At 41.6% G+C, this 12,800-nt stretch overlaps 1 protein-coding gene across 4 annotated transcripts in view; it reads left to right on the top strand.

Annotated features, from left to right (window-relative positions):
• The window catches only part of NRP2 (neuropilin 2), a 131,618-nt gene that overhangs the window by 28,183 nt on the left and 90,635 nt on the right, over nt 1–12,800 (top strand). The gene's annotated exons all lie outside the window — the stretch shown is intronic.

Genomic DNA, 12,800 nt, shown 5'->3' with positions numbered 1-12,800 from the left:
TGACAGACATCCAATGAGAGCTAAAATGTTAGGGGGATCAGGGCATCTGCCCTGACTTCTTTCCTAGGACCGTTGTTTGATTTGTGAATGCTAATATAATGTTTTATTTCCATTTTTATTAAAATAAGAGCGGAAGATATAACACTAGCCCCAGGAGTTGGAATACTGGCCCTGACATTTGACAAAGGTGTTAATCTTTGGTAGTCTTGACCTGTGGCAGGTGGCTATCAGCAGGAAATAAATACTGGTCCCTTATCAGCATGCCTGTGTGTCACATGATTATTACAGGGGTAAGAACCCACCAGTATCCTGTGTTTGCTGTGTCTTGCTTAGAATTATTTTGCTCCATTTGATTTCTTAAGATTTTCTTTATGATCATTGTTTTGTCTGGTTTTCCTGCCATGCGCCTTCCAGTTTCAGGCAGTTGGTCAAGGAGTGAGACATCTTTCTGTCTCTTTAATTATGGCAGCATGGGATACCCTGACCCTTCCAAGCCCCCTCCTTCTTCTCTCTTTTCATCTGGACTCTGGAGATGTGAGGGCTATAGTAATAGAGTGTCAGAGGAAGTAATTGATTCCTCATACACACAGAGAATTCTCTTGCCTTTAGTGTCAATGGAGCTGAACCAAAGCCTTGGAGGGTGAGAAAGGCGTGTAACGCTCCCTGGCTGAGTTGTCAGGGCAAAACACACACGCTGGGGGAGACTGAGTGAGAGAGTGAACCAAAGAATTGTTTTAATAGTAAAGGAAATAAATATCTTTGAACAAAGAAGTGTCAGGGCATTGTTTGTGGGGGGAGCAGAGAGATTTCAGTTGCCTGGACTGGTAGATTATAGTCACCCTACTTCCAAATCGTCCCTCAATAAGAGGAAATATATCGATCCACTTCACATTCCCACCCACTGTTCCTTCGGCTTTTCCCCAAGTTTGTTCCTCTCGGGCCTTGCTTGCATTAGACTGTTTTATCACTCATGCAGACGCTGTACTCACGTGGTATGTTACCCGGCAGTAAAAATGCTTATATCTAGTCTGCACTAGTTCTTGGCCTGGTGTTAGTGTCTGTGGAGCATTAACTATTGGGAATAATGGGCAAGAACATTTCTAGTGCAGGCACAACCTTTGAGGAAGCTGCAGATTCGGCTACTCGGCTAAGGGTGGATTTCAACAGGCACAGGAGATGTACTTTCTACTGTAGGACTATTGAGAAGGGACATGCTTTCTCCCCACCGCAGGTCCTATCCTCATCCAGCCTCTTCTCCAGTGGTACAGATCCCTGGTGTTCTTGCCTGCTTTCTGGTGAATGGCCTGCATTTCTAACTGTGTGCAAAATTAACATTTGAAAATTGTACTCTAGCCAGGCCAAACTGCAGGATATTTACCAGACAAGTCAGGATGCTTTTAGCATCCGAGTCACCCTGGCTTGATCTGTCCCTGCATTGCACTGTACCTAATTGGCTGGGATGTTCAGGTTTATATGCAAATTATCAAATACATGATGGTGCTTTAGGGTATGGTGGAATACAGTAAGTGGCTTTCTTAATGTATAGACATTGTCAATTGCACAACCAGTCCATCCCCTAAGAAGGAGGGAGAAAGAGTAGATCTTCAGTTCAGCCTTACTGTAACAGGGTTGCCTTTAAACTGAGCAATGTCTTCATAATTCATCTGACAGAAAAGAAGCCAGCATGTAAACTAGAGGAGAGTGAAAAACTACTGAGCAAAAGAAGTCAGCTTAGCAGACCAGCCATTGGAAGACCTTCCCATAGCATCATTAAGGGCAGGACTATTACAGGGAATGTGGGAAACAAACTGATAGGAGGATAGAGTGGGCTGATCATTTTGGGGTTCCTATAGATATACTTAGATATTGGCGCAGAAAGTACGCTTGTTAAGTTTGCAGATGATACCAAACTGGGAGGGATTGCAACTGATTTGGAGGACAGGGTCATGATTAAAAATGATCTGGACAAATTGGAGAAATGGTCTGAGGTAAACAGGTTGAAGTTTAATAAAGACAAATGCAAAGTGCTCCACTTAGGAAGGAACAATCAGTTTCACACATACAGAATGGGAAGAGACTGTCTAGGAAGGAGTACAGCAGAAAGGGATCTAGGGGTTATAGTGGACCACAAGCTAAATATGAGTCAACAGTGTGATGCTGTTGCAAAAAAAGCAAACGTGATTCTGGGATGCATTAACAGGTGTGTTGTGAGCAAGACACGAGAAGTCATTCTTCCACTCTACTCTGCGCTGGTCAGGCCTCAGCTGGAGTATTATGTCCAGTTCTGGGCACCGCATTTCAAGAAAGTTGTGGAGAAATTGGAGAGGGTCCAGAGAAGAGCAACAAGAATGATTAAAAGTCTTGAGAACATGACCTATGAAGGAAGGCTGAAAGAATTGGGTTTGTTTAGTCTGGAAAAGAGAAGACTAAGAGGGGACATGATAGCAGTTTTCAGGTACCTAAAAGGGTGTCATAAGGAGGAGGGAGAAAACTTGTTCACCTTAGCCTCTAAGGATAGAACAAGAAGCAATGGGCTTAAACTGCAGCAAGGGAGGTTTAGGTTGGACATTAGGAAAAAATTCTTAACTGTCAGGGTGGTTAAACACTGGAATAAACTGCCTCGGGAGGTTGTGGAATCTCCATCTCTGGAGATATTTAAGAGTAGGTTAGATAAATGTCTATCAGGGATGGTCTAGACAGTATTTGGTCCTGCCATGAGGGCAAGGGACTCGACTCGATGACCTCTCGAGGTCCCGTCCCGTCCTAGAATCTATGAATCTATGAATAGTTTTAGGTTAATGTGGCTGGTGCTATATTTATTCCAAGAGTGAAACAAACAAAAGGCTGTGCAGTAAGCAACAAAGTGTGAATAGGTTCAAGGTAGTACTGGGCCTGAGCTACAAACTTCCCACCTGACTCTGACTATGGACTATTCCATAGTTCCTAGGTGAGGAATCAGGTCCAGCTCTGTGGATGTGATATGACACCAACTTGGACTGTCACTGAGCTTCTGCCATGTACTTTTCTTCAGTGAACCTTCTGCTACTTATTATTATCTCTTATTTATTATATTTCTTCTGCTAGTGAGCAAGCGCCAGTGAGTGGTGACAGTAAAATGAAATAGAAAACAAAGTCCAATTTTCTCCACAAATGGATTGTAGCAGAAGCAGGGAGGTGCAAATGGAGTTTCTGAAATGTCTATGTGACAGGATGGGCTGTGAGTTGTTTCAATTCTATTACAATATTAACAAAGTAGAACAGTGTGGAAGCTGGGGGCAATCCTTAAGTATTTAATCCATTTTATTCCTGTTTTCATTCTGATTTTCTTTTTGGGGGGAATACTAAAGACTTCTTGCAAAAAAAGAGCCCTGAAGCTAAAGATAGAAAGGCAAGGAATGTATAGAGATGGCTTTAGAGACAGAAATAAAATTAAACAGCCACGTGTAACTCCCGAATAACAGCCTGCAGAAACCCCTAACGTGCACATTAGCACATCCTATTTTCTTCTGTAATGAACAGTTTTCCAAATATGTCCCAGATGCAAGCTCTTCTCTCCTCCAACGCTCCTCTCAGCTGAGAACTGCCACAGGAATGCAGCCTGAAGAAGGGATGGTAACAAATGTGGGGGAAGTATTCAGAGTTCATTTTGGCGAGGGGCAGTGAATGGGAGGCCGGAACTAAATTCTCATCTGAGTCTAAACTTGCCAAAGAAGCAGTTTTAAAAATCTTTGATTCTCCTTTCTGCAAGGTATATTTGGCTGGATTTCACTTAATGTACAGTAATTGCTGGAAGAATCTCTGCATCGACACTGCTATGATGGCAGTGGAAAAAAACAAAGATTATAAATAGATGTTATTTGGGGTTTCCATTTATTTATTTATTTTTGTCTTTAAGGCATTTTGGAAGCAGTCTTCCAATCTGTTTTGGGTTATTCTCTCTCTTTCTACTGCCTGAACTGGATGGCTAGTTTTTCTCTCTTCTCAGAAGTTCTGGTCATTTAGTTTAGGAAGAGTTGAGAAATAACCCAAAACAGAGTGGAAGAATTGTTTGTTCATAAAACCCCATAATACCGCGTACACGCCACACAACTCTAGGCCTGATTCTCCTCTCACTTACACCCGTTTTAAACCACTGTAACTTCATTGACTGCAGTGAAGTCACTTCTGATTTGCACATTGGAAGAGGATCAGGCCCTTTGGGCTTTGCTACTCCACCGCCCTGCAATGGGACCAAAGTGAGCATAAAACACTATCATTCTGAATTAGTAGCATTCTATGCCCATTTTGCACTACATGAATGAGTATACAAGCTTCAGACTAGAATCACACCCTTTATGTCTACACACCAATTTATAGATACAGATACCGATATACATCAGGCCTGGTTCTGCTCTCAGACCCATGTAAATTAGGAGTGACTGCACATAAATTGATGAATTACACCCATGTAAAACCAATGTAAGTCAAATCTATCTGCCATATTTATAATTAATCACTAGAGATAAAATCCTACTGGCAGCAAATATAAGTTCTTTGCTATGATGTCATCAGAAAGATTACTTTCATGCCTCTGACAGCATGATCCTAAAATATGCCATTTAAAAATCTCCTGCACCTTTTGCAACAGCTTGACTCATGTTATTTGTATGCTGCTATTGTTTAAGATTCTGTAAAAGGCACTGGGGACTTTTTTCACGCTTCCAAAATGCTCTATTTGATTTGAAGGCGGTTTATGGAAAAGCACAGTGTTGGGTGGTGACATCAGAGCAACTGACAGAGCTAACCGGCATGCAGTTGACATTAATTTTGCCTGCTGCAAAACATCAGTGTTAGACTGATTTGCTGGTTCACTTACCTCTTTCCCCACCTAATGCTGAGCTGTTCCATAACCATTTTTAATAAAACTGTTGATTCTCAACTGTGACATCATCACCATGAAATAGGATATTTTTAAAGCATGTTTGAAAACCACCCACAACTTTTGGAGGATTTTATAAAAGGGATATTGTGAAAGAGGCAATTAGATTGGCTGGCAGAAGTTCTGGCTAAGCAGTTTTCCAATATACCTGCACTACCTGGTAGTATATTAGCCCTTTTGAGCGAGAATTTGCAATATCATAGTGATTCACACACACACCCTTCCAATTTTTTCCTATTATGAGCAGTTACAGTAGGACATGCTGTGCTAAACAGGACAAAGGAGTGAGTGCAGGGCTGGGAAGCCTAAATCAACATTGACCATTCCCAAATTTGGGAGTGTTTGGATTTAATCTGAGTATCTATATGTTTGTCTTTCTGTTGGTCTGTCTATGTAGCCTAGACTAGTCTAATATAATATAATCTGTTTAATCAAGTCTGGATCCTATTCCTGGCTCCACTGCAAACTTCCTGTGTGACCTTGGGCAAGTCACCAATCCTCTCGACTTTCCTACCTCCCAGGGTCTTCTAAGGATACATTCATTAATATTTACCAGGTGCTGATATATTGCAGTCACGAGCACCATGGAAATGCTTGTACTATAAATAAAACTAATAATAAAATGTGGGGAAAGTTGAGATTATAACTGCGCAGCTAGTTCCCATCTCTAGATCACAAGCGTGGCTTCATGGGATAGACTGCAAATAGGGTCGATTTTATCTATCTCTCTCCTTTTTAAAAAGGCAAAAGTGAAAAATGTAGAGAAAATACCATCCAAGCTAAAGTTTTGCATGTGACTGTTGCAGCTGGGAAACTAGCTAATTTTCAGGCTTCCATGGTAGGCACAGGGGTTATGATGGGAAGTCGTAAAGGTTTTTCTCTGTCCTGTTTTAAGCTCTACTTTTCCATTCCCAGGTTTCAGAGCGGTAGCCATGTTAGTCTGTATCAGCAAAAACAATGAGGAGTCCTTGTGGCACCTTAGAGACTAACAAATTTATCTGGGCATAAGCTTTTGTGGGCTGAAACCCACTTCATCAGATGCATTGAGTGGAACATACAGTTGGTAGGTATAAATACACAGCATATGAAAAGATGGGAGTTGCCTTGCCAAGTGCAGGAGGGGGGTGTCAGTGCTAGTGAGCCAATTCAATTAAGGTGGAAATGGGCTATTGTCAATAGTTACAAGAAGGGGTGAATACCATGGGTGGAAAAATCACTTTTGTAGTGCTAATGAGGCCAATGTAACCAAGGTGGCCCATTTCAAACAGTTGACAAGAAGGACTGAGTATCGGCAGGAGGAAATTAGTTTGTAGTGACCCATCCACTCCCAGTCTTTATTCAGGCCTAATTTGACGATGTCCAGTTGGCAATTTAATTCCAGTTTGCAGTTTCTCGTTGCAGTCTGTTTCTGAAGTTTTTTTGTTTTTCCATTCCCAGTGACTACATCCCCTCCTCCTCTGGCTACCACTTGCTTACATGTCCCTGCAGTGTTATCTTATCATGTTTGGATGACGCTGGCCTCAGCAGCTAGGAGGATGTGGTTGACAGTAGGTTTGTTGATCTCTGATCGTGCACTGAGCAACATGAATTTGGGCTCTGCACTTTTGGCTGTGTTGCTCAGCAGGGTAGCCTCAGGTGAGTCTGCTGGAGAGCCCAGAGGTATCTGGTTACATTCTTGCTAGGTTGTATACTGATGTTTCTGGACTTTGTATCTTCCTGCGACCATGCAAGGATGGAGGTATATGTTGGCTCAGATCAATTGTGAGGAGGAAGCATTGGTGTAGCTACATCCCAAGGAGCAGCATAGCTCTTTGCCTGTCTAGATGCCATTTTGGGGCCAAGCTGCATGAAAGAACTGAGGTGCAAACTGGGGCAGGACTTCGGTTAGTTTGTGATAGTCACACACTGATTCCACTTAGACTACGCCTGTGAGTGAGGCAAGCTGGATTCACTCCAACATATGAACTGGTTGCCAGTGTAACCTTACAATACTACAATACTAATGTCTGCAACCCCAAACCTGGCCTTCTGTGTTCTAAGGGCGAACACCAAAGCTGCTTACAAACTGGAGAAAACACAGAGTGGCAAGATACTGAGTAATAGACAAGGCTGGCAGTAAGAAAAAAGAAAGAAGGAGAGTGAGTAGTAGAGACATTAAAAGGCCTTATACTGAATTATAAAAACTCTCTTAACACCGGTAAAGCAAGGTCACTTTCTGTTAAGAAAGAATCTTTAATAAATTGCAACTCCATTTGTAAGTGATAGATGTTTTCTGACTCACTTTGTTAAGCAATTTCAAGAAGAGTAGCTAAGCATGTATTCCCCTCTCTCTCTGCTCTCTCCCCCCATTGCTTAGGTAGGCAGAAGCACTTCGACTTTTACTACCTGTGTCACAAAACACCCAATGATGTGTGTACAATGCTGAGGATAAACACAACCCTGTGTTTGAGACTGTTTCAAGCCCAGTAATTCCCCTTCCTCCTTAAGCTGCCTTTGCAAGTAGTTGTTCCATTGATGTAGACTGTGGTCTGCATCCGTAAAAAATCCCTTGACCACGTTTTCTTGTAATGGGTGTTGACTGCTGTGCCAACCGTTTGCATCACTGTCTTGTTGGGGATTGGAATAGGAATTGGCTATGGTATTTGACAATAGTTTCCCCTGTACAGATATGACTTAGGAGTTCAGCTAACCAGTAAAATTGTGCCTTGTGTTGGGCTATGTTTAATTAACCAATGGAATTATAGTATTGCATATGAATGAAAACCAGCTGTCTTGTGATTGGCTGAGATAGTTCAGATGCCATCATGCCATTATGTTGCCCCACCCAATAATGAGCTGTTCCATAACCATCTGGAAATGAAACTAACGGCAGAAAAAATCCAAAGGGTTCTTTCCCCCCCACCACCCCCAAATACACTGGAAAAGGAACCAAGTTTGGAAATTGTGTTTAAACTCAGCATAAACAAAGTTCTAGCAAAACTAGATTTTAACATGGTTTGGCCAGTGACCCCACTGTAGCAGAACTACATTTAACAACGTACTTGAGCTTGGGCCAGTGTGTGGGCAGAACCTAAGTGTGAAAGAAAATGAGCAGTCTCCATTGTGGAAGTTAGCCTGGATTCTCAATTTAGTATGTGAATTCTTGGAATGAACATATTTGCTCTTTCACTTTTAAGGAATCAAGCATGAAGTCTAATTAGTAAAGAAAGCAAATGCTCTTATAGTGCATTCTGGCAGAAGTAATATCCCGGTGTGAATACTGTCCCACTTTGCAGATCTGTTTATAAGTACTGTAAAAATATAATGAGAATTTTGCCCGAGAAAGGTCTACAGGGTTTGGGCCAAGATTTTTAACAACAACAGCAGCAAAAATCCCTTATGTGTTTGTATTAATTCCACATTTGGCAAAAACGATCTCTTCACCTCCTGCAGACTTATTTAGCTGGTTGTAAGATTTGATTTATTAAGAATTAGTTTCATGAGGAGAAAACTCCTCTTTAGATGCTTGGATGAGGCCAAATGTTTTAATGTAGAGAGGAGCAATTATTCCCCAGTGAATAACTCATTAGATGTATTTAGCCTTTTTTTTTCTATTTGCAAATTGTCTTTGAGCAGATTGCAAAATTCACGAGTTTTATTTGTTTTTTGAAATTATTCACTAATTCTTGGTCTACAGGATGTTATAGATCTTGTCATTTCATAATGTGTTGCTTGATTGCATAAGTCATATATCTTTTCTTCTGGGTACTGATTGGTTGATTTATGTCACGGCGACAGCATGAACTCAAAATTCCTGTTGTGCTGTTGAGTTATATAAATGAGAGAACAGAAATGACGCGATTTGACTTACAGGGATGTAAACCAACTTATTCAGCACAAACGGCAAATTCTATAATCAAATGTACAACTTGAAATTCACTTTTGATGAATATTCAAGAATTCATGCTAGTTAACTCAGGAGCACACAGATATTCACTGAATGTGAAAGGGCTGCAGAGGTGGTTAGAAAAAAAAGTCTTTTGAATTGGAGTAGATGTTCACTAGAAAAAAAATGTCTCCTCTGTTTGCTGAGCTGTGGTTGAAACAAACAGAGAAACAAAACCCTACCAAAACAAAGCATTGCTCTACACATACAATTTTTCCCCTGAGGAGAGGATGAGAGAGAGAACAAACCACATGTGACAAATGTTAATCATGTTGCTTAATGCACTAACGGAAGCTGCTTAGATATCCTGTGTGAGGCCAGATCCTCAGCTGGTGTAAATCAGTGTAGCTCCATACACCAGCTGAGGATCTAGCCCCATGCATGTTCTTCCTTTGGTAGATCACTCTTTTAAAGGAGGTTTTAAATGTGATTTGGTTTCTTTCACGCTGGCCAACCAAATTATGTTTGTTACCAAATTATAGGCTGGTTAGTTACTGCTAACTCAGTGCTGGCCAAGTATAGATAGCACTTTAGCTTCAGGCATTTTCCAGTTGGAGTTCAGCCTGATTAACTCCCTGAAAGGAGTGAGACCTGGCCTATCCGGACTGCCGTCCTTTCTGAGCAGCACATTTAGTTCTGGGGTTGTTGCTTAATGATGTATGTGTGTCTTGTAGAACAGGAATGAGTCACATGATACTCCTTCTGTGTCCAACAAGCTACTTCTTCTTTCAACTCTCAGTTTCCAAATAGAGGATCTTGTGACAAAGTGGATAGTAGGAGGCCTGGCAGTGTGTAACATTTCTGCGTTCTCCTGTCTCCCGGAGGAGAAGATGCATAGCATGTTGTTTTCACAGGTTGATGCTAAGCAAATAAAGAGAGAAAGAAAGAGAGGTAGTTTTCTGTAAATAATGGTAGGCTGGTCAGGTACTAAACACAGAAAGGAGAGAGAAAGTGTGTAAAGACTGAATGATGTTCAAGTAAAAACTATTTATTTGCCACACAGAGATACCAGTGCTACCCTGCCACTAGACATGCGGCAAGAGGAACATGCCAAGGGATTCAGGGGGAGTTTTAGATTCAGATGAGAATTTCATAGTGGGCTTTTATCACAATGGGCCAAACTAAAACCAGAATTATTATTTATTTGTAGCGCCTAAGAGCCCTAGTTGTGGACCAGGACTCCATTGTGCCAGGCTGTGTACACACAGTGAACAGAGAAACAGTCCCTGCCCCTAAAAGCTTACAGTGTAAGTGTAAGACAAGAAAAACAAGTGGATACAGACAGACAGGGGAATGCAAAGAAACAATAAGATTATATTGGTCACCATAATAGACAGAATGGTCTTGGCACACTGGTAAGGCTCCAACACCATTAAGCTTTGGATGATTTGAAATCTGGCTGTAGATCTGAATTCTCAAAACAGCAAGGAGTCCGGTGGATAGTAGACTAACTATCTGAATACAGTGGATACAGACTAACATGGCTACCCCCGATCTGAATTCTGTGACTTGGGCCCCGCTCTAATAGCCTTGAGGGTTTCATTTCTTTCTCTCTCTCTCTCTCTCTCTCTCTATTTTGCATGGTGTCTGCCCAAGTGCTGATCACAGCAAGGCTCTGTATGTGATTAATTAGACCTCGTTATCAACAGTCACGTTTATGTCGCTTCTCTCAGCAGTGTGTGCGCCTGATGATGATTATGTGCATTACAGAGTGCGGTTTCCAAACTTTGGCACCCACACTGAGTGCACAAATGCCTAATCTGGGTTTACAAATGTCTAGTTAGGCATGTCAAATGGAATTTGGGCATCTGTGTGCCAAACAGCACCAAAATACAGGCTGCAGGTGCTTAACTTAGGCATAAATTTGCCAGTAGTTCCCCAGTATTTGCATTTAGGGTTTCACCCAGTGCTTTAGGAGGAGCTGGTGGAGTAATGATAATAACACCCAGCCCTTATCTAGCACTTTTCATCCATCGTTCTCAAAGCACTTTACAAAGATAAATATCATTATCCTGGATTTACAGATGGGGAAACTGAGGCACGGGGCAGTGACATCACCTGACAGACCAGAGGCAGAGCCAGGAATAGAACCTAAATCCTAGGGCAGAGGTCTGTTCACTAGGCCACACTGCCTCTATTTGTTATAATGTCACATTTGGTATGATATATATGTTGAACTAAACGGTTACACGGCCATGTTGTTTGAGCATTTACTGCTTGTCTAACTTTTGTACACCTACAGCCACATACTATTTGATGAGCAGCATAGAAATCAACATAGAAATAAATATATATATTTCCTTCCATTTACTTCAATCACAGGTTAATTAGAGCTTCTATTTAATTTGATCAAAACCTAAAGAAATAAATAATCCGTGGTAAAAATAACCCAAATTCCACCCTTTATTCGGATCAATTTAAAGAAGTAGCAGATTATTCAATCAGTATCCTTGGGATATTCTGTTTAATTAATACAGGGAGGTAAACTTTCTGAATGAAATCAAAGAAGTGCACCAGAAAGTCCCTTCTAATAATAAAAGATGGCTAAAATGAAAAGATGTGTTGTTCAGCCATTGTTATCCATGTTGTTACAGATGGCTTTCGAGTACTAAATTTAGGGGGTCAGATCCTAAACTGGTGTAAACTGACATAGATCTGTTGATGTCAGTTGAGGATCTGCTTCCGGATATGGACCCGAATTGCCCAAGTTCTGAAGGTGTTTGGATCGGGAGTTTTGTCTTGGGCCCATCTCTGCCTTCTGTGGACTGAGCTGGGTGTGTGGGTGTGTGTGTGTGTGTGTGTGTGTGTGTGTGTGTGTGTGTGTGTGTGTGTGTGTTCACTAATCCTTAAATTGTTACATGAACTTCCTTTGAAGCCGATAGGGGATGTGTGTAAAGACTTCAGGGTTAGGCACAAGATACAATACCTCCACCCCTACTTGATGGTCATATGGATAATGTGATAACCCACTTAAGTCAACTGAAGTGAGAGGTATGGAAAACTGTGTATAGAGAGTGTTAGAATGGAAACTCTTACCAAGTAGGCTAGAGGAATAAGCATGAGTCTGGGGGTTAAGAATGTTTTATTCCTGTCTTTGCCGCTACCCTCCTGTGTGCCCTGGGACAAGTCATCTAGGGAGGGATTGTCAAACCCCTTGGGACTTGTGCTCCTAAATCACTTAGGTGCATTTGAAAATCCCATCTTTACCTCTCTGGCAAGTGTAAATAGGGATAATGATAGTAACGTACCTACTGTGCAGTAGTGCTTGGAGAGTGAATGATCATTTGGACAGAGAGCGATATCTGAGAGCTGAATATAAATAACAAATAATACAACTGACTAGAGAGAACAAGGGAAGGAATTGAGGGAAAGAAAACACATAAGCTAGTTATGGGATGGGAGGTAGGTCTAGGAGCAAAGTTTCAGTAGAGGGAGGTGTTTGTTATAATTAATATTGTTTATTATTTGTATTGTGGGTAGCACCTAGAGGCCTCAGCCCCATTGTGCCAGGGGCTGTACAGACTATGACAAAGAGATGACCCAGGCCCCAACGTTTAAGATGAAAGACAACAGGTGGATACAGCAAACTGCTGGGAGACAAGGAAGCAGTGAGGCCATTATGAACAGTGGAATAAGCAGTGGTCACAGCAGACCAGCTGTCTAAGAAATGCCAAGTGTTTTGTAGGAATCATGGGACAGTGCGCCTTTTAAGAAGAGATGTAAAGGAGGATAGTGGCCTGGAAGATTTTTATAGGGTGTTTCTCCTTTGCATAAGTGGTAGCATGGGAGACTGCATGATGACTGCTTGTCTGAAAATTTGGCAAATGGGCAATCAAAGGTGACATTGTGGGCAGAGGGGAGGTGAGAGTTTACATCTGTCTAGCGGACTAGAGATCGTAGTTAGGACAGGCGTAAGCCATAAAGGGCCAAAAGTTGAAGACAAGTAGCTTGTGCCTA

Source organism: Gopherus flavomarginatus, chromosome 10 (assembly GCF_025201925.1).
Source record: "Gopherus flavomarginatus isolate rGopFla2 chromosome 10, rGopFla2.mat.asm, whole genome shotgun sequence".
Classification (NCBI taxonomy): Eukaryota; Metazoa; Chordata; order Testudines; family Testudinidae; genus Gopherus; species Gopherus flavomarginatus.
Note: the sequence above shows the minus strand (reverse complement) of the source record. Positions and strands in the feature narration are given on the sequence as shown.